Below are 20,534 nucleotides of genomic sequence, written 5' to 3' on the forward strand. Positions count from 1 at the left end.
TAATGGCTTTATTTTCCCATTCTCCAGCATAATGAGAGCAGTCTGGGCTGCTTGAATCTGCCTCTCTAAGAGCCTAATTGTTTTTAAATGTCTTTGCGAACCACTTCACATAGAGCCCATAAATCTGGGTTTGGGTAACTGAGAGCCAGGCTTCCGAGCTCCCTTTTAGGATGACACAGTTGTGCGGTAATTAAAAACATGCTTAGGAAGATGTAATCCTTCAGTCTTTAAACGTGCGGGCGTTGGCTGTGCCAGAGCGGGGTCTGGGCGCTGGGTTGCTGCCGGCGGCCACCGAGAGCCATGCGGATGATCCCCATCAGCAGTGACCGCCTGCGGGGCCTCAGCATGACAAACGTCCCCCAAAAAACACCGAGACGTCGGGTTCCTGGCCATCGTGTTCTGCCCTTGTGTTGGAGAAGCCTTGGGAGATTCGGTGCTCGCTGATTGTTTTCCTCCTGAGTCGTTCCATCATGATTATGACGACAGAGAGGTGGTTTTATTTAATGGTGCCCTACAGCACCATCACAGGGCTCCTCCGGCTCCTCGCTGTTCCCAGAAAGGCTCTTTCCTAGAAGGTAAATTCTTTGAAGCTAAATGGCACAGAAAACCTGAAGGGGGTGAGATGAAGGGTATATATATTCAGACTTGGAACAGTGGAATGGCAGAAAGTGAAGCAACAGAGGTAAATAGCGAGGAGGAGGTTCAGCCCATTGCCTGATTATCTCTGGAAAATGCCAAAGCCTTTCTGTGCGCTCTACCACTGAGGACTTTGTCCACATTAATTTCAAGTGATTTAAATACTTGCAGTCTGTAATGAGAGCTGGCTGGAAAACAAGGATGCTTTTCATGGAAATGTCAGCGTTTCTATAGAAAATCAGGAGTATTTTGATGTGGAAATGCCACCGTGGTTCTTCCTGGGAGCTGTTGAGCTCTCGGTTGTTAGGCTGAACTTCTCTGTCGGACCATGAGTGCCGTGGCAGAGCACCATAGCAGTTGCAAAGCTGAGGTGCCTCAGCTGCATCGCCTCAGCTGCATCACCTGAGAAGCATCAGCCCGTTGCCTGAAGGCCAGTATAAAAAGCCTTCTCCTGGTTTAAGTTCCTTTCCATCAGGTCTTCCCCGTGGTGTCACCCCAAGCGTTGCTGTCTCTTCCTCATGGCCTTTGCATGTGGTTGAATGTTACCATGGTGTGCCTGTCACCTCGCCAAGCAGGTAGGTCTTCTCCTCCTCCCTGCGGGCAGCCTCTTCTCCATCCTTGCTGTGCTGTGCGAGGCTCCTTCCCAAGCCTCCCCACCTTTTTGGTGCCATCACCTCTGCATATGGGCTCTGGGGCGTATGTCACACCCGGTCCTTTAGCCTGAGGGATGTGCGCAGCTTAGAGGTTGGGCATGCCAACAGCAGCAGGCGTCCCAAAGGAAGCCTGGGACCGGTGAGGGCAGCAGTAGCAGGCAGAGCCATGAGCTGAGAGTGCCTCTGAGGGACAAGATGTGCCTGGTGGCTCCAGGCGGCCTTGGAGAGACCCTGGGCAGCAGGAGGGTGAAGCGGGAGAAGGTTTTGCCTGTACCCAAGGAGTGGTGAAACTGCATCGGAGGTTCGGAGCACCAGGCTCCTGCGTTTCCCTCTGTGAAGGGCATCTTGAGAGAATGACAAATTTGCCATGCGGAGCTGTTGGATGGGGAAGTGATGACCCCTGCCCCGGCGAGGGCTCGAGGGGAGCTGAGGAGGAGATGCACAAGGGGCAAACAGGACATCATCATAGGTCATAACGAAGGGCGGCTTCAAGAGAGGGTGCTCTCTCTCTTTTTGTGTTTTGTTTTGGGTTTTGTTTGTTTTTTTAGCACAGTGCCTCAGATTGCTTTTGGGTTTGGGATTTTTGTGTTCTTCCAAAAGCATTGCATTATTTTCTCAGGAGATTGCGTATTGCTTGCCAGTATCCAAAGCATGGGGCTGGGTCACTCAGCTCCCCAGTGTGCCGCGGGAAAATGCACAGCCAGACCCAGCTACACTGGTGACTTTATACAGGAAAAACACCAGAGAGACCAAAATGGACAAAGGTCTTATTGGGGTGGAGACCCACAGCTGGGCACTGCCGGTGTGGCTTTCCAGCCTTGCTCATGAACCGGCCGGGGCAATAACCCACTCTGGCTACAAGAGCAAGAAAATTTGGGCTGTTTTGGTGAGCAGAAACAGTACTGACACGGAGAGAGAGCAGCCGATTAGTTTGGGCTGCTCCAGTAACCCTCCACATCCCTTTAAAAACCGCAGATACATCCCTTAATTAAATGTAGCCTGTGTTTTCCCCTGTTAAATGAAATGATGTCTGAAATGTGTTATGACCTTGACCCTTGGACTGCGTTTAACCTCAAGCAGCGTGGAAACATCACGTTTCTTTCGATCTCCATACTGGGCTTTCTTCTTCTCGGAAGGCGACATATTAACTGTGTCTGCTTTGACGCAATTTTGATTCAATTGGCCCTCTACCTGAACTGCGAGATGAAGCTAATGCAAAGGGATAGAAGTCAGGCACGACTCCCAAACAGTTTTCTTTTGAGCAGCCCATTACACATTAACCTGCGAGATGGTATGTTTTAAGAGAGCCTTGTTCGTCACCTCTGAAAAGTCAAATTAACATAATTTCTGGAAAAGAACAATGGGGATGGAAACTGTTAGTCATTGTTGATTGAACAGGTAAGTTTCACTGGCGTGATCTGCTGAATATTCATACTATATTGTTTTTGACATTTAAGAACTCAATTATCAGTTGACTAATCAGTCTTTTACAGTACGTTATTTCTGTGATGGAAAATGAAGCACTGGTAAGCCTCAAGGGGAATACTATTCAGATAGATTTCTTTGATTTTTGGCTTTTTCTTTAGGGCAGGGTTTTTCTTTATTAAACGGATTAATTTAGCACTTCTACTAGCAAGTGACTAAGAGCCCTCTGGCAGGGTGGGTAGCTTTTATCCAGGCTTTCCAGCACAGCTCGATCGAGCTTCGCAGCATCCTTCCAGTTGAGGCCCAGGGGCCGGGCCGGCGGGCGGGTGCTTGGGGGTGCCCAGAGATTGTCGAATCATTATGGCTGGAGAAGACCTTTCATATCATCACCTCCAACCATTACCTAACTCTACCGGCCCCACTTCTAAATCGTCTCCCTGCAGTGCTCGGAGGGGAAGGGCACCAGCCCCGCCGTCCGCTCGGGAGCCTGCCGGCCCTTCGGCGGGGTGCAGCACCCGGCGCAACGGGGCTCCCGCGTGCTCTGCAGCCCCTGGGGTGTGCCGCAGGGCTAAGCGACAGTAACGATGATTGAGACTGGGGACGCGGTGGCTAATGACCTCCCTGCTGCGTTCTGCTCGGGGAGGAATCCCAGCTCTCAGAGAGGAAGGGTCGCTTGCTTCCTCTCAGGAGGGACAGGATTGCACCATCTCACGGCACACATGGCACCGTGTCCGTACTGGTCTTTGCTCGGCTTTGAAGAAGTCGACATGCCGCGGTCCGTGCTCCTCTGGTGGCTGCGGCAGGGAAGGAGAGGAATGAAAGGCAGGGGTCCGGTATAGCTTGGAGCTCTAAAAAAGTGGAAAAAGGCTGGGAACCTCAGCCAGTAATGCCGGTTTCCAAACGCATTGCAAAGCAAGAAAGGGATGGGAACTGTCTAAGCGTTAGTAAGGAATCCCAAACCTTGTCCTTTTCCCTTCTTTCTCTCTTTTTGGAATATATTTTGGAAATCTAGTAATAATCTTTGTGTAATTTACTTCTTCCATTGAACAGCTCGGGGACTAGCTTTCCACTTGATAGATTATTTTGACATATTTACTCATAGCTATGTCTGTCTCGGCAGCATCCATATGAAACTCTCAAACTTTAAATGAACGTGTAGGGACTGAGAGTTTTTGCCTGCAGCCGAACACTCTCTTAAACACACTCTCCTGTCTCTGCTTTTAGTTATATTTAGGTCTAAAACTGTAACTACAACAGAAGAGTAAGTGCATATTTACTTTTTCTTTCGAGCAGAAACGGAGGCATCGTTACAGAGCGTTAGTCATCAGGGGGCGAGTCCTGTCTCTTGCGGACAGGCAGGTTCGGGTGAAGGCAGCGGGGCTTGGCAGTCCCAAAGGAGCACCGTGCCGACACGGCATTCCGCGGGCGCGCTCGCTCCGCTGTTCCACCGCGCTGCCGTCGGGATGCAAAGGGTGGGGGTGGGAGGACTCGGACCATTCCCTATTCCCTGCAGGTTTATTTTAATCTATGAAAGAAAGCAAGCACATTATTTCACCTTCTTGGAATGTGACAGTTATTAATAACCCCATTAAGAGCAACGCGGTTCGGCTCTATTCGAGCAGGCAATGCCCGAATGATTGCTGCGAAGCAGGAAGTCTCCCCCGACTTACAAAGTTAACAAGATGTTGTGTTGCTAAACATTGTTTTTCTCTTTCTGTTTTTTTAACGAGCTCTGCTAGGGGTGTCGCAGGTCAGATCAATAAGAACACAGGCCTCCTCCATCACCCCCGAGGAGAGGGGAAAAGGACAGCAGCAAAAGGATTTCTCACTGTTGTTTAGAATAAGCTCTTTCCTTTACGCTCTTGTTTATCGTGCTCTCTTAGAAGTATTCTGGTTTTTCTTATTTTTTTAATGACGAGCAGCCTGGCTAGTGGAGGGGCTGGAGTGGGGTGCTGTGGTCCCCGCTGCCAGGTGGGGGACCTCGGGGTGCTGTGGCTGTCCCCTGCGGTTTGCTGGGTCGGCACTGTGACGGCATTTATCTGCTTGTCTTTTGTAGGGTTGCCGGCATGCCGTGCTGCCTTGTTATCCCGGGGGGGGGGTTGCTCGTGGCACGGCGGATCCCGCATCTCACAGCTGAGCTGCAGCGACCGATCGAGGAGGGGGACAAAGCAGCGGCGCAGAGCTCGGGGACAGAGCCGGGAGCCGCCGCAGAGCCCTGGGCAGCCCCTCCGCAGCTTGCGCAGGGTTGCATTTCTCTCTGCGGTTGTTGGCAGGGGGTTATTATTTAGGGTTGCTGACGAGCCATGCGGGTGGACGAGGGGTTATCGTTACCATCGGCCGACTACGCATGGCACAGCGGCGTGTGATTATAAGCGTGCTTGGCAGGCCTTGGCATTCCCTTCTTTGCTTCTCTTTTTTCTTCTTTTTTTTTTTTTTTTTTTCCAAAGAGCATTGTGTCTCGGGGTTTTTTGTTTGGGAGGAGAATACCAAGAATTGTAATTCTTTTTAAAGCCGGTATTATATCTACATCCATGTATATGTGCAACCGCTCCTTTATCTCACATGAGAATAATGATGTCTCATTTTACAGAACTTGAATAATTCATCAGCGTAAACACTTTGTGCCGGGCACACGACGGCACTCTGTAAAACGGAAACAAACCCAGAAAAATGTTAACGAATAGTTAGATTTCTCAGGTTGCTGGACAATTTTTGGAAGCTGTTTCCAAAGGCTTCAGGCTGTGGAGAGACAGGGGCAGCTGCGGCAGGATCGGGCCCTCTGTCACCCACCGCAGGGCGAGCTGCCCCTGCTGGGCTCGCCACTTTTTTATCACTAGTTAATTTTTGGGTATTTTTCACAGCAGCTGAGTGACCACCGTCCCTCGCCCGCGCAGAGAGCGGATATAGGACAGGTAACCGGTGTAAGGGTGCTCCGGCCGGTTGCGCTCTGCACTGGACCGTGGGATTTGTGTTTTGATTTCTCCTCTCTCAGATAACTTTTCAAAACATACGTGTGCTTTATTTTGAATACGCAATGCATTGCTTAGGCCCAGCTAGCTTTTCTCTTTCCAGAGAAGAAAATAGGCACCTTTTCCCCCGCAAATACATTTATTGTGCGGTAAGGAATCAAAACACCATTAAATCCTGAAGATTAAAACCTCGTGTTGTCAGGGGATTCTTATGTGGAGCACTTATTTTCTTTGCACTTATTTTCTTTTTCTTCTCTGATGGATACAGCTGTCTGTTTTTCTTGTCACCAGCCAGACCCCTTCATACCGATCCCAGGGCTATTACTCCATCACGTCACCACTCTGCAGAAAGAAGGTATTAAGCAAGGTAGCGTTCTCACAAGCAGGAATTGCTATTGTTAGCAAAACAATACCTGCCGAATAATTTCCTCTCCACCAAAGCCTCGTTTCTCCCAGCAGCCAGATGGGAGGGACGGTTTATTAACTGCTGGTCATACTGGCTGCTGCTTCTGACCCCAGAGTGACGCCTCCTGCTGGGGGCTGACGGGGGAGGTAAGGGAGCTGCGTCCCGAGTCGCTCTCATAGCTGGGCACGACGCTCTGATGTAGGGCGTTTTTTCCCCAGTATTGGCAGTTTAGAGGTAACTTTGCCTGAAACAAGTCACAAAGTGCCAGTTTGCATCCACGAGCAGCCCTAAATGTTCCTGTGTATTGAAATTATGCAAGAAAAAAAGGAGGGAAAATATGCGGGTTCGTTGGGGAATATTTTCCTGAGTGCCGAAGAAGAGGATGCCGTGCCTCGCAGTAAACAAGCCCGGGTTCCTGGGGTGGCAGAGCGCCAGGCCTGGAGCTTCACTGCTCTTTTTTTTTTTTTTTTTCCAACGACAACAATTAGCTGCTTGAGCTAATGAGAGGTTTCATAAGCAACCATGAATAACAGTGCTTAGGGACTCTTGGCATAAAAACGGTGGTTTGAGTCACACAGACACCGTGTCGGTAAAACCCGAGCAGAGACTCCTTGCGTGGCAGTTTCCTCCCCGGTCCGTTCCCCCGGCAGAGCAGCGGCCGTCAGGCGGGGAGACGGAGCGGCTGCCGCAGGAGCAGCAGCAGCCCGGTGCCCGCGGGGTTTGCGTGCCGAGGCTCGGGCGGTTTGGTGACAGCATCCCCGAGGAGCCCCTGGAGGAAGCCACGATGCGGCTCTGCAGAGGCAGTGGAGCTATCGGAATACGATGGCCGCATTAGGAGACGCAGAGAGACCCTTCGACTCCATCGATGGGAAGGGGAGGGATATCAATTCTATCTCTTTGAATTAAGGAACTATAGCTTGAGACTTGCAGCCGGCTTAAAAACTTTATAGATTTTGCCCGCTTGCAGCTGTAAGAGGATTTCTGTCCCCCCCACGCCGTCGGCAGGCGGCCGGGCTTGCTGTAGCCCTGCTCTTCTCTGCGCCCACACGTGTCGGGAGGAGCGTCCCATCCTCCCCTCGGCTGCGTTCAGCTGCTGCATGCATGGGGCTGCTCGGGGGGTCCCTGCAGCTTCGCCCAGAGGTGCAAGCCAACGAAGGCATCTCCCTCGGAAAGCGCTCCTTGTCCCCACGTCCCGGAGCCCCTCACCACCACCCAGGCACGGCATGGTCAGGCTGCTGCCAACCTGTCCCCTGCGCCGCAGCCGGCTCCTAAAAAGATTCAGCTACACCTTAAAATCATCAACTCGCCATTTGCTGTGGGTCGTTAAGCCGCGCGGTGCCCTGGCAGGCTCGGACCCAGCCAGAGCCGCCGTGAAAGGCAGCAAGCAGAGAGGCGTTCCTCGCACGAGGGCTGTCCGGAGGAGCCGGCCACCACCAGCTGCAGTGTGGCCTTCACTCCACAGCATCTCCCCAAGCGCGAGGCAGCATCGGCTCTCTGATTTTAATTGTATTCATAGAGCCGCTATTACTCCATCTGGATCACGCGGGATGAATACTAATGGCCCTTCGGGTTGTTTTAAGTGCAGATCTGAACCAGATACTTGCTTTCATTTTGTCAGGAGCTGTCGCTTTGCACAGAGATTTGTGGAGTTTTCCTTCTAATGGGTCCCACTCAGCTCCGGTGCCAAACCCTGGGGGGGCGGCGGGGGGGTGTGTGTCAGGGGAGAGCAAACCTGCCAATGCCAGGGAAAGGGAGATGCGGGAAACCCTCCTCCCTAGACCGGTAATTATTAACTCTGACATGTAATGAGAGGGGAAGAAAGGCTGCTGGAGGAGGGGGGCTGAGGCTGCGGTGTTAGCTGGGATCAGGGGACCCTGCCCGCACCTCCAGCCCCCGTGTGGTGATGCCACTGCTCCTCCTTTGCTCCTGCGCCCACCCGACCCGTGGGGTCTGCAGGGCAGGGACCTCCTCTGGCGCTGCAGGGCTCAGGGCGACCTTAGCCCAGCGGTGCTTGGTACTCCTGTGACGCTAATAGCGATTAGCAGCAACGAACCGCTCTTCATGTAGACTTCCCCGCTTACTCTCCTGTCTCTGTTTCCTCTGAAGGGTGATCTGTGCCCCTCTAACCACTCTGGCCACCCTTGCTGAGGATGCACCAGGGAGCATCTTGACCTCTCCGCCAGGTCCCCGCTCTCCTCCCAGAGCGCACGGGCTCCCCTTTCCTTCCGCAACTGCGCTGCGCCAGAGGATGCCCCCGGCTCTGCTCCGAGGGCGCTCCGGGCTCCACGCTGCATCCGAGGTGGGAATTATTCCATTTAGCAAAGAGGATTAATGTTTCATAACAAAAGGTAATTTATTCAATTGTATGCAAAAAAGGTAGCAGTAACAGCACGTACGCAGCTCGCTTTATTTTTGGCTATTGTATTATAAGTTTAAATCCTGTGAAAACATTGGTAAGTCCTTTGTGCACCTTTGGGGAGAACTTGACCAGTCCCAGGCTGAATTGGATTACCTTAATTAAACGCACTTGACTCAGACAGAAGAAGACCATGGCAGGCTTGCAGGCTTTCACTCTCCTCCTGAGCAGAGGTCGAAGCACTGATCTCCCCAGAGAGCACCGTGATCTCCTTCCCCGCACCTAGAGGAGACCCTCGAGGTGAGCTGTGGGGATCTTCTTCCTTTGGCAGCCCCGTTAACCAGTGACTGGTGCGCACGTCCCGGCACCCGACGTGATCCACCCCAGCATCCGTGTGGATGCAAGGCTTAATCCCAAGGAGGGACCTGGCCCCACAGCACGGCCGAGCCCAGACGTGTCCGCATTGCTACTGGGGAAACAGCAGTCACATTGCTGTAACCACAACGGACTTGGGAAGTAAGTACGGGCAAGTTTAGGAACGTGTAGGAAAAGCTGAGGTTGTCTAGTGGATGAAATTATGGGGAAAAAAAGTAGACAGACCTTTGGGTACCCAAGGTCATCTTGTGCTTAAAAGCTCGCCTCTCCATTCCAACCGCAGTAGTGGTCCTGCTGAGAGATGACTGCTCATCACGCTGCGCTGCCATAGCTAACACTGCTACGCAACTCAAACTGCTTCTCCACCCTGGTCTTATTGAGGTTACGGGATGTTATCAGATCAAGACAGGCTGGCTACTGTCAGTATAGCCCTCTCTCCTGGTGATAATATGGAAAGAAGTACAGAAGGAAACTTGATTTTCCAGACCTTTACTAACTCGTGCATTGGTTTTTGGAGAAACCTTCTGTTCTTTGATGTGCGAACCAGCCATTCTTAGCCTGGAAGGTATCAAGACAGTAGGCACAGGAGCTGGCCTCTCTCTTCTGAGTCGCACTCTTGGCAGTAATCATCACTCAAAAGGAAGAAAAAAAAAAAGGTGCGTTTTTTTCCCCAGTCGTCGTGTGTGTGAGTCGCTGCTCAAGTTCGGTGGCACCTCCTGCGCGATGGTTTCTGCAGGCCTGGTACATCGAGAGGGGAGGAAGGCTGTGAACCGATAGCAGAGGCACAAAGACAGTGAACGGGCTGTGCATCGGTCCCTGCCGCACAAGAATCCCTTGTTTTGGGAGAACCGCCTCTTCCCTGTGCTTTCACCACTTTGCTGCATTTGCCTGCGGTTTGCCTTCAGTAAGCAAGAACAGTAATAATAGCAATCAAGAACGTCCTTGCCTACAGGACTCTTTCCTTCTCGCTGCTTTGCTGTGGCTCTAAAATTGCCTCCTGTCGCACGCGCTGATCTCTCCTACACGGCCCAGTCCAAGGTCAGCTGCACCACTGGCTGCTTTATGGCCCTTAAAGGCACCTCAGCTGGGTCTCGCGGCCGTATCCATCACCTTCGTAGGACACACACGCATCCTCCTTCTGCACCCAGGCTGGCTACGGCTCCGGACATTCACCATGAGCTCTTTGTGGGATTCACTCTAGCTCAGTGCCTATAGCCCACATCTGACAGAAAGCGACGGTGTGGTTGGGTCTGAAGAAACACCTTTGTTGGTTTTATTTTTTAATCTAGACCAAAAGAAACATGGAGAAAACCTGTCCCCTGTCCCTGTGCAGAGGCTTTGCAGGTCTGAATTCCTGTTGCAAGTTTTCCACGTCGTGCTGACGGCATCGCGTGCCTCTCCAGTGTCTCGAGAGGTATTTATAGCATTTCAAGATCTTTTTGTGTGGTGTGAACTCTTGAAATAAGCAAACCGGTAAGTGCTTTTTACCTTCTGGGGGAGACTGTAAAAGCCTCAGTATCTGCATTGATCCAGCCCTGGGGATTTGCATTAATTACTTGCTCCTCCGGTGACTTTCAGCTCCCGATTCAATTGCTAGCGAAGATACCTGCAGCACACACGATCCTCACATCGTAAACCCTGGCAGCGCCGTGCGCCCGTATCGTCTGTCCCCACGCACGCTGCGCAGCGACGGAGGGGCGTCTGCCGCGGGAAAGGTTTGGAGCCGGGAGGGATAACGCCGCATGGAAATGCTGGTGCCAAGGATGAATGCGGCAGAGGCTGGCCTCGCTCTGCGGAGGTCGGGATGGACCCTAGTGGGGAAGGACTGCCACTTGGGTCCTCTTCAGGCAGGTGGCACTGGCCAAACGCTGCGGCTTGTGAGCGGAGGAGGGGGTCACTGGAGGCTACCGGCCGTCCCCAGCGCTGTCGCAAACCAGCTGCCTCCATGTCCTCCCAGAGCATCTCTCAATCTCTCCTCCCTTTTCCTTCTCTCTGCTCCGCTAAGGAAGCTCTCTGGGCCTCCTGCGCTGAACGCGCTTTAATCTGCGGGCAAAACTCAGCCCGCAAGGAAAGGGAGATGTTCGGGGGTTGCGAAAGCATTTGTAAGCGAGACAGCGATTCCTCCAGAGCTGTCATGTCACCTGCACCGGATAGTGAGTGCAGAGCAGGTCGATAATCTACACTAGAGTGAGAGACATGAGGTATTACTCCTGCCAGAAAATCGGGTTTAAAAAAAAAAAAAGAAATCATTGCACCATATTGCTTGCTGATGTTTTTGCCAAAGTCAAAAATAGAGGTGAAAGGAATTTTAGTTTTGCCCCCCCGCCCCGTTCTGTTTTCACAGAAAAATTCTTCCCCTGGGCTAAAGACCCATCTGGCAAAGTTGCGTTTAGAGGGAATTGCTAAGAAAGGATATATGAGGGAAACCTTGAAAGTCCCTTTGCTCGAGGAACCAGAGGGCTCCTTCCTCGCTGCCTCCCAGCCTGCGGCTCCCCAGGGAGCCCTGCTCCGGCCGCCCTCGCAAGCGGGAGCTCCAGTTCGTGCTTAAGGCCACGCTGTGGAAAAGCCATTAAAAATCCATATAAAAACGTGGGCTGGTATTAACCATATTGGAAACTGAATCTTGTTTTTTGCAGAACCAGTCAAGAAACAAGAGCGGTGTCGTGCGACCGGCCAGCGCAATTAAACACGCCACTCGGGGCTGATGGTGGCTTGGAAAGGGTCTGCGGAGCCGGCAACGATGGCGAGGGGCTAACTGGTGGAGGGTGCCACGCTCTGTGGCATGGAGAACGCGGTAAAACAGTTCTGGGCTCCCCGTATCAGAGAACTTTTGCCCTGGTCTGCAGACCACAAGCAAAAAAGCAAAAGTTTGGGAAACTGGGAACCTTTGTGCAGAGCCCCTGACGGCTCCTCGCAGGTGGCGAGGGTGAAGTCGGGCTGCTGATGCCACCACCGACCCTTCAGAGCAGCCTTTGGCACTTGCTGGCGTTCCTCGTGTTTCAAAGCCTCTTTCTGCTGCGCCCCCTGAAAGCAGCCGCCCCCCCTCTCGCCAGAGGGTGTTGTGGGGAATGCGGCGGTTGTGGCAGTGCGCTGCTCCCGCAGCTCGCCGCCAGCCTGGGGAAGGGCCCTCTGTTGGGATGCTGCTTCTGTCGCTGCTGGGCTCGCCATGGCATCAGAGAGAATAGCTGAGAAATTGTGGCCGGAGACAATTAAGGGTAGCGTGCCTCTGGGATTCGTAGCTGATCCAGGACTGTGCCATACAGTCATTAACGGTCTAGAAAAGCAATAAGCTGTGAAGGAACAGAATTTGCAGATGACACACGGCTGTTTGGAAAAAGCAAGTTTAAAGAAGGCAGAGAAATTTTAAGGACATCCACCAACGCCTGGTGAACAAGCGCCTGGCTTGGAGATGACATCCGGTGTGCCTGAAATGGCGAAGAGGGACTGCAATTATCTGAGCTATTTGCACGCGTTTCTGTGTTCTGCATTAACCCTGTCACCTCAGGAAGAATATATACATTTATGTTAGAGAAAACACCTGCATCTATAATCCAAAAAGCCAAGAGAGATAGTACTCTCTAAAGCATATGGCAGGGGGAAAAAAAACAACCACCCTGGAATTATGGTGTTTTAATGCAATGGCTTATTCTCACCCAGAGACATGTGGCGAGTTCTGACTGAGAGAATGATGCAGAAGAAATAAAAAATGATAGTAATACTTTCCTGAATAAAATATAATTGCTCTGTGAGATTCCCTGCAACAAGTTATTACTGATTTCAAAGTACTTGGCAGAATTCATAGAAAAACAGATGAGAAGATACTGTCCTGGGCTCACAGTTCAGTCTGCTGCGCTCACCAGCGCCTTTGGTATAAAGGCTTTTGTGGGTTTTCTGCCTCCCGGCCTTGAGAGTCTCTGCTTAAGATAAATTGCATAAAGAATGCAAACCTTTGTTCGTCAGGCTAAAATGATAACCTCATGCTTATGGGACTCCTGATTTCATAAACGCCCCTTTGGAGGCGTTGTGCCGCCGCAGCAGCTGGCAGGCGCTGGTTGCGGCCGGGATGCTGAAGGATGGGCAGCGCCTGGTCACACAGGGGTGCCGGCTGCGCCGAACTGCCTTTGGCTTCCTCGACGTGTGCTTTCCTCCAGCTGATGTTCTCAATGAACAGGTAAAAAAAATACTCCAGAGGCTGCTGGAATTCCAGGACATCTTCTGGTAGAAGCCTCCTCTTCGGACCAGGTTAGTTCTCCGCTCCCGTGCTGGTTTGGTTAGTGACAAAGCCCATCCCTGCGTCATTGCGTCTTGCCCGACTGCAAACTGTGCAGCCTGGAATCTCACTTCTGGTGTAGAGAAACGGGACGAGAAAGCGAGAGAGGAGACTGGCAAACTGGAGCATCGCAACAGGTGAACGGAGTCTCAGTCCACCCGCCTTGAGCTCCGCTTCCCTTGATGTTCCCAACTGGTGACGTTGCCCCTTCCTCCCCCGCAATGGCCGTGCCCCCAATTAAACCTCCGCACCGTGTCCCCGCAGCGTGCCGCGGGGATGAGTTACCAGCTGGCAAGATTCATGGCGCTGCGGCTCCCCCCAATAACTAATAATTCCAGAGCAACGTTCTGCATTGCAATTTATTCTGGTTGTAAAACACTGGGAAGGTAAATCACAGAGAGTGCAATCATTTCTTTTCTTTCTTATAAATCAAGCCACGTCTGCAAAACTCGTCCTCTGCCTTCCCAGATGGACTGTTTCATCTCGGGGGTGGGCAGCACAGGGGAGGGCTGAACTCTGGTGCGGGCACACGCGAGGGTCTGGCGGCAGCCAGAGGCAGGGGGAGTCTGCTCGGGGGCTCGCTGAAGTTTTAGCATGTTTCCCCGGCCCATGGGCCGCTCCGCTCCAGCTCCCACCGTGGTCTGTGCCGTTTGCTTTCTCCCTGCCTTGCAGCAGTCAGGTTTTGCGGTCCCCGCTCCCTCGTACCCCGGGTTGCAGAGAGGGACGCGGGAAGCTGGGTGGCTTTAGGGACACGCGGTGAGCCGCCGGCAGAGCCGAGGGCGACGCTTCGAGGAGAGCTCGCGCGTGGCAGTTTTGCAGTCGAGTACGGCAGAGGTGCTGCTCCACGCACGGAGCTGGGGGTCTGCAACCGCGTGTGTTGAAATTGCAGCTCTGAAAATGATTCCTTTTCTGGTGCGGGCAAGTCTCCCTGCCCCCGTCACCATCTGTGCCGCCGAGATAATTGTCGGGGCGTTGCTCATGGGACAGGACGGGATTAGTACGTTGAAAAGCACTCTCTGTTGGATTAGCTCTCCTTCCCTTTGAGGCGATGGCAAAGCTTGCCTCACCTTCTGCAGAGGCAGTCGCGCTGCCACAGTGGTTTTGAAAAGCATACCCGCGCTGCGGGCACGGCGCTTGGCGGGTGGCCGGAGCGACACGGGAGCCTGCTTTTTTGCCACTGCTATTCATGTCTTCTCCCTCAGCTCACGGTCTTCTCTTTTGTAGGGAAAAAAAGTCCTTCTGTTAGAGCCTTTTTGGAAAAAAAAAAAAAAAAAACAACCCAGAAAAAACCAAATGCAAGTTGCTTTTTTCCACGTTTCCAGCTGATCTCTTAAAACAGCTACTCGAATTCCCAAGGTTGTGGTGGAATTCAGCAAAGAAAGTATCCGCATCTCTTATTAAATGAGTGTGGATTTACTACAGAAAGACCTTCAGTGGGTGGGATTTTTCAAAGGAAGCCATTGGGAAAGCCCTCGTGCATACGCCCCTCGTCTGCGGGCAGAGCCCGGCCTGCGGTGGCCGAGGTCTGGCCCCTCGCCGAGGCGTTGGCGAAGCCGGGAAAGCCCACTCGCTTCTTAGTGGCAACGCCTGGTGATCTCCGCCTGGTTGGAGACGTCCCTCGGCGGTCACCACTTCCTCCCAGGAGCTGGCCCCGCGCCCGGGGCGGTGGGAGGGGGTGTGGGAAGGTCCCGAGGCCGAGCGGGGCTCTCCATGGGCTCAGCCCTGCTGAGCAAACCCCCAGGCGGGAGGCAGTGATGAATGGTAATTCTCCGAGCCCGGCATTGCTCTATTTTTTCCCCTTAACAACTGAACTGATTAGAGTGAAACTTTGACTTGATTAGTGATTATTGTCTCGGTATGGCGGTTGCTTGCAGCCCTCTCATTTTCTTGGTTTGTTTTTAAAAAAACATTGGCAGGCATTTCATCCCCTGATTTAATGCTTGGGCTCTCTGCTCCATATTCATTTCTCTCTCCCTTCTTTCCCCCCTCTTTGTGCTTAGAAGAATCCAGTTACTCTTTTATTTTTGTTTACGTGCACAAAGCAGGGACGTGTGGGGTGGCTGTTGCCCTCCATCTGTATCACCAGAGGGAAAACGGGTGGGCTCCCTCGCGCAGGGGACGGGGACAAAGCTGCAGCAAGCCCTAATTACGGGATAACATGCAAGAGCAGCTCCATATTTCTTTCTCCTGGGTTCCAGCTCAGCGAACTCTTTACTCCTCGAGCTCCAACGCGTCGGAGGCTTATTCAGCATTATTTCTGTTAATTATTGGCATTAGAGCCGTTTCTGGCAGCCCTGAATGAGCTCAGGGCTGTTACTATTTTACGATTTATTGCCTTCATTCGTCCTCCCAGGGCTCCAGCCCAGGTCAGGCCTCGTGGCCGTTGCTTCGTGGGCAGAAAACGTGAGGCGGCCGCGACCCACAGCGTGCCCAGGCTGGGACGTGGCAGGAGCCGGCCCGGGGGGGAGAGCAAGCGGCGAGGTAAGGGCTGACCGAAACACTACATACGGCACCGGCGTGCGAGTCGGATGTGACGATGACCATCGCGGCTGCCCGTCGCATCGGTGCGGGCGGACATCCCAGGAGAGGCAGCGGGACTCTGCCGGCCTCCCAGTGCCCCCCTTTCCTGGAGAGCCCCTCGGCAGGGGAGCGGGGGGGAGCGGGAGCCTCCGCTGCTCCTCTTCCTCTGCTGAAGGAGCCCCGGGCACCTGGTGGTGCCGGCGCTGGCACTAAATCACCCTCCCACCTGGCAAACGCCGGGCAAAATATTGATAGCAGGGAGAGGCCAGACCCCAGCTCCCGCTGGGAATGCAGCTCACGTGCCGCATATTTCAATAACAATGACTTATTAAATAATAACTGACATTTACCTAGCTGCTGCTTGTCCTCAGAGCCCCCAAGACTTGGCAAACTTTAATTAATAGTTGTTTTAATAGTTAAATAACCTTTATAACTGCATTTCATTTATTCCGGGCCCATCAGAAATAAAGTCATAATGATCTGAGTCAAGCGATAAAACACAACATCTGGTTTAACGTTTGCGGGTTATTTAATGAACTGAGGAACCTGGCAGAAGAACGATATATTTATTTCTTTTTCTTCTTGTAAGAACACACGTTTTGGAGAGAAACACGCTTGGGTGCTTGTGTTTTGCCTCCTGGTTTTGACTCGGTGTTGTCCAGCTGTGGTTTCCACCTCGGGGACCCCGTGCGCTCGTCCCCCGGGGCAGTCGGGTGCTGGGGAGCCCTGCTGCGTCGGGCACGTCCATGGACACGGTGCTGGAAGCGCCGTTGATTTATCTCTGGGTGCGCTCTTTGCCATCTGTTTTTATATAGCTCGCGGCACAGGATGAGTAGTTCCCATATAGTGCGTGCGCTTCACCGACTGCGGCGTTCCTGCGTCCGTGGGATTTATGAGGAGGCGGACGATTGCCTTAGCGCATCCTTCCCGCCAGCGGGGCCCCGGACAAGCGGTGCCGTCGCCAGATGCTGCTGTCCCTTGGGGAGGTGGCCGGCCAGCCCCTCGCACCCGCCGGAGCCTGAAGTGCGGCTCCCGCCTCATCGCGTCAGCCCAGCGCTGCCCGCTCGCCCTCCAGCTCCTGGCTTGGGCTTCCTCCTCTTCCTCGGCAGCCTGGTAAGAGCATCCATGCTAACGTTGCTTAACACGGCTCCCGCTCCGTGGTTCCCAGAGCACCGTCTGCACAATAAAATTAGCTTCCTCGGGCACATTTTGGGTACTCGTGCTCCCCCCGCAACGTTACCTATTAATTGCGCAGAGAAAATATTCTAGAAGTTTACTTATGCCCTTGAGCTATATTCGTGTTTATTTCCATAGCTCTTTGATACAATATTTGTCTTTGCCTGCAATAGTTTGCCAAAAGGAAAGGGAGAAGGAGGAGAAGCATATGAGGGATTTGGATTGCCTCACATCTGCCTTTCTTTAAGCAGCCCATATGGGAAAACATATTCTTCTGCACAGAATTTGTTAAAGGTTTTGTAAAACGCATTGCATACACAGTTAACGCAGAACCTAGCAATATTTATATTTAAAATGGGTCCAAACAGATCCATTTGGAGAGCGTTTGGAAGACGTGGGGTGGCAGCGCACATTGCGAATGTAATAGTCTCGTTAGCTGGCTCAGCTCGTGGGATCTGCTCGCGCCGGAGGTTTGAGGGGAGGAGAGGAAGGTATCCAGCCTGTCAAGTACAAAAATCATAACGTACGCAATGTTATGAGCATATTTCATCCGTGAAGCTCAGAAAAGGCGACGCTATCCTTGGTCCCCTCTAAGATAGAGTAGCTGAGTCAATGGGAATCGACATCAGTGGATACTTCATCTGGTTCCTCTGTGTTGGTGTAAATCACGAGAGGCAGCTGGCGAACTCCTGCCGGAGCGCAGTCACTCCCAGGGCTGGTCCCACTGCAATAACTGGTGGAAGCCACGATTGATGGGGTGACCCGAACCCATCAGTCCCCTGGGGTGAGCAGGGGAGCCGGGAGCGGGCACTGGATCCAGCCCCTCTGCGTTGTCCAGGAGGGCTGGCGCGAGCCCGGAGCATCTCCTCCGGAGCTGGCACAGACGTGAAGCCGGTGGAAAGGGGAGCAGAGGTGTAGGTATCTCGCTGCTCGGCCACAGAAAGAGCGGAGTCATGCACATCTCCCCCATGATTTCAATGGGGCTGTTGGTCCAGCTGTAGGATTCTTTTATAGCAACGCGATTTAAAGCTGCATTGCTCTCTCCCCCCGCCGCCTGTGCGTTCCGTTAGGTGTGCAGCCCCAGCACCCACGCAAGGATGGATGGACGCTGGTCCCGCGGGTGGCAGGTAAAAGCGGAGGCTGACGAGCGCTAATCACATCCCGTTAGATGGTTTCAGACTTCGCCAGGTTTTGTCTGGTCTGGTTTATCTGAAACTTTATTAGATAAGCTCGAATTGGCAAGAGGGTGTATGATGCAACAGCCTACGTGATCTCCATCCGAAGAGGCGGGAGGGCAGCTCCCAGCCCCGCAGCCGTCCTCCGGAGCGCGCGCAGCCAGCCCTGCCTGCCTGCCGGCGGATAATTTTATTTAATCTTGGCAATCTTCTGCTATATACTTAAGTAAACAAAGATCAAGCTACTCACAGCCTTAATTAGGCTACACATAAATAATAGATTACTGGATTAGCCAGGAGTATACATGGGAGAGTAACAATAACAACAAAAAATCCTGCTACCAGCGCTTTCCTTGCAGCGTAACCCCACGGATCAGCCCTCTCCCCGGCCCCTTCCCACCCCGTACATCTCCTTTGCTCGCTCGCAAAACGGAGGGAATGATGTGAGCGTTGCGGAGCAACGGGAGGATGGGTCGCATCGAGAAGGGGCGGTGGCCGGTCCCGCAGCCGTGCCGGGAGGAGAGGCTCGGTGACAGCCCCGCGCTGTTCCCTCGGGATCCGCGATGTGTCCTGCTCCGCTGGGGCTTGTTGCTTTGAAGTTCAGCCATGGCGATGTCTAGGGCAAGTCTTGCAAAAGGCGGGCTGCTTCGCTGCTAGCACCCAAGGAGACCCTCTGGGTGTCATGCAAAGATCTCCTTTGCTTCCACCAGACCCTGCGGGGCTCCGACGTGCGGCATCCTGGACAGCCCAGCAGCTCTCCAGCAGATGCAATTCCTGCCGCGGGCCGCGACTCACCAAGGCAGCAGTGATTTGGAGACATCAGCTCCTTTGGGCAGAGCGTTGGCCGTCGGCGAGGACAAAGGAAGGGAGCCCAGGCTCCCCCGTGGCACCGACGGCGGGCAGGATTGATCGCGTCCCCAGGCGTGTTACTCACCGGCACCGTCTGTCGTGAAATGATGGAGCGCTTCAGCCCCGTCAAAAATAACTCCCTGGCTGTGGTAGTTCATCCTGGATCAGCAGTCCATGTGGTCTCTATCTATCAACGTGTGTCCTATCCTAATGATGTGATAGCTGTGAAAAGTTGAGCTATTTACGCAAGGTCACTTTATTAGTAGGGAAATCGCTCTTATGATAAATGAGTGCTCCGCAGCCTGTCACGGGCGCTCTCCCGTCCCGCTCAGCCCCGCTGCCACTCAGCTCTGCAGCCTGAGCAACAAAACATGCCTTCGGTCAGAAAACGTGGCAGAAAAATAGTGTGTTTCTCTGCTTTCTCTTTTCCTTGGCACAGCACGGGATGGATGGAAGGAGGGATAGATGGAGGGAGGGAGGGGAACATCCCAGCTCTTTACCGAGCGGAGTTGACTGCTGCTCTGCGCTGCCTCATTCCACACTTGCGGTGACGTATGGTAACTGGGATACGTTACCAAAAGGCATAAAATATTGCAAGAAGGTATTTTTTCAGCCAATGTGCTGACACAGCACCATCTTTGTTCCTTAACCGGGAGTGATGTATGAATTATCTCAACCTAAAGCCTGAAATATACATTATAGGCTGTATCTTTCTGTGTTTTATTTGAGCTGTAAAGTGATACCTTATTATTTCTTCCTCCTGGGCATCCTTTAATGAATCTAGATTTGAAAGTGAAATATTTATTATATTTCGGGAGCTTAACCACGGAAGGAGAGGAGGAGGGATATGCAAATTTGCAAGAAAGCAGTAAAAAAAAAAAAAAAAAAACTCCTCTCTATTAGGAAAAGATGTGGAAGTGTGCATCTGTCGAGGCACCGAATGGCTGCCCTTCAAAGGGATTTAATGGGGATGTGGGGAGTGGGCTTCTCCCTGGGAAACTACTCTGTACACGAGCCCCAGCCCAGGGTGGCTTTTGGTGTGAGGTCTAAAACCGCCCAAAAGGGTGAGGCTTCCCCAAAAGCCAGGGCAGGCAGGAGCGCGGCACGCCGGCATGGTGGACGCGGCCGCGGGAGCCGCTGCCCGGCATACATCCCGCAGGTGGTGAAGTGGCGTCTTCGGCTTCGACGCATCCCGCGGCCCGAGGGGCTGCAGGGAAACGCAGAGGAATTGGGAGCTGGAGATGTGTCTCCTTGTTTTCAGTCTTCGGTCTGGTCAATGCGGTGGCTTAGGAAAGTGCAGAAGAAAATATTTCTCCTGCAAATAAACCAGTGATTTGTAAACAAATAGATGACCCCAGGTTTCTCCACACAGTTAAACGTTATCAAAAGTTGTCAGCAGCTCCCCCCTAACTGAACTCCGAGTTTCCAAACCACAGCGGAGAACGAGCTCCGCAGCTGCAGTTGTATCAAGATGAGCCCTGGCTTCATTAGAATGAATGCCATTTGTTTAAAAATAGAAATATTCTGCCATCTTCCAGCAGCAAAAATGAAGCAAGCTATTACAGGATTATGATTCTGTGACTTCAGACCTATTGTAGTCTTAATATTTCATGGTGCATTGACACAGAGTACATAATATGCTGAACAGCACTGTTGGCTTCAGCTGTTGCAAACAGTATGGTGCAGAAATAATTGAACTAAAAAGAAATTACAGCTATTCGCGG

This window comes from Vanellus vanellus (genome assembly GCF_965231255.1).
Source record: "Vanellus vanellus genome assembly, chromosome: 21".
NCBI classification, from domain to species: domain Eukaryota; kingdom Metazoa; phylum Chordata; class Aves; order Charadriiformes; family Charadriidae; genus Vanellus; species Vanellus vanellus.